Source organism: Echinops telfairi, unplaced genomic scaffold (genome assembly GCF_000313985.2).
Source record: "Echinops telfairi isolate 266 unplaced genomic scaffold, ASM31398v2 ScPeMD7_7401;HRSCAF=8416, whole genome shotgun sequence".
NCBI lineage: Eukaryota > Metazoa > Chordata > Mammalia > Afrosoricida > Tenrecidae > Echinops > Echinops telfairi.
In genome coordinates this window covers 6,445,034-6,446,985 of record NW_022111301.1, presented here as the reverse complement: position 1 = coordinate 6,446,985, position 1,952 = coordinate 6,445,034, and positions in this window count along the sequence as shown.

Here is a 1,952-nt window from a genome sequence, read left to right as displayed (position 1 = left end):
TTAGAGGCAAGGATGATGAGACTTTGTCTTACATACCTGGGATATGTTGTCAGGAGATACAACTCCTGCAAAACGAAGAAGACCCTCAATGAGATGAATTGCAAACAGTGGCTGAAGAAAAGGGCTCAAGTATGGCAACCATTGTGAAGATGGGTCAGAACTAGGCACAGTTTTGTCCTGCTGTGCATAGGGGCACTGTGCATAAGAAATGACTCAATGGCACTTAACAGCAACAGCGACAACAACAACAACTTTTCTCAGCATAATGTTTTCCAGGTCCAACAGCAACATGAGTTGTGTGGTGATTTCATCACTGTTTCTTGGGGACGCTTAGTATTCCATTGTGTGATTAGACCACAGTTTCTTTATCCATTCTTCTACTGTGAGCATTTCGTCTGTTTACAGCTTCTAGCTATTGTTAACTATGCTGCAGTCAACAAGGGTGAACATACGTGTTTTCTGATTTCTTCTGTCTTTGGAGTATACACCCAGAAAATGCACTGCTGGGTCTTATGGTGTTTATATTCCCAGTTGTCGTCATTCTCATGCTTACCTCGATGGTGATATATGTTTACAAGTCCACCAGCAGTGTTTAAGTGTTCTAATCTCTCCAAACCCTCCTCAGGAATTGTTTTCTGTTTGGGGGTTGTTTGTTTGTTTGTTTGTTTTTGTTTTAAATTGTGCTATTATCATGGATCTAGGGTCACATCTCATAGCATTTCACAAATGATTAGTCATAGTCAGTATTTATTCGCATGGTTGTTAGCAATATTAAGTGGCATGTTTGGTGAAACAGCTACTCATGTCTTTAGCTCAATTTATAATTAAAAGAACTAGTACAGCCAGATTTAAAAAAAAAAACAAAACTCAAGACACTCAAATTTAATCCTTTCTTATCGAAGCTATCCCATTTATATGCAATATAACCTTGGGCCTCTGCAAGGCCATGTTGACTAAGCTGCATGCATAGGTTTAGTCTCAGAGAAGTTCAAGAGGCACTTTCATCCCTTGAGCTGCAATTTAATATCAATTACATTCATTTGCTCCATTTCAGGTAGGAATACCCAAAGACAATCTCTGAAAATCAAAACATTCACTCTCAATGCCCTTTCCAGAAACTAACCAAAAAACCATGTGACCATATCTGACCTCCAGCTATCCAAAAAGAAACATCCAACACTCCAAATTCCATAAGGAAGAGTTCAGCTCTCCACTGTCCATCTTAATGATTTCTTTCTCTTGCACCCCACTCCCCAGGTACCATATTGTGCTAATCTGGGCTGACTAGAGACACACATCTGGTGACACTCATATATGTATGAGAAAGGACTTTAATATCAACAAGTAACTATACACCAAGAAAACCTCCCAGCCAAGTCTAACTCAAGTTCAGAAGGTCAATGCTAGTCCACAAGTGTCTCTTCAGACTTATGCAGCAACATGCCGCTAAGCAGAACCCAGGACAATCACAGGGCAGTGGGTGTGGGTGCACACTCTTGTGGATCCAAGGTCAGTGGAAACCTGGGCCAACTCTGGCAGCTCTCAGGTTATCCAGCGAGCAGGAAGGTGAAGGGGGCAAGACAGGAAGGGGGGCCGCCTCACTCCCAGGTTCCTCCTTATGAGAACATCACACCCCAGGTTTAACTGTTTTACTCCACCCCTAGCCAGGACTGTCTACTTGGCATAAAATCATCTAACTATCACAGATCGTTTGCAAAAGACTGTGGTTGATAGAATTGAATTAGATAAATTTTCTGAATGAGGTCTCTTTAGAATATTGAAGAATTAGGGTTTTATTTTGAGGACTAAAGTGTGTCTGGCCAAAGACATGGTATTCTCCATTGCATCATATGATGTGAAAGTTAGGCATTGAGGGTAGCGGGGGCACTGGGCGCTAACCCACCCAAGGGGAGGGTATTTTTTATATCTCCACAGGAAAAGAGGGACCAAAC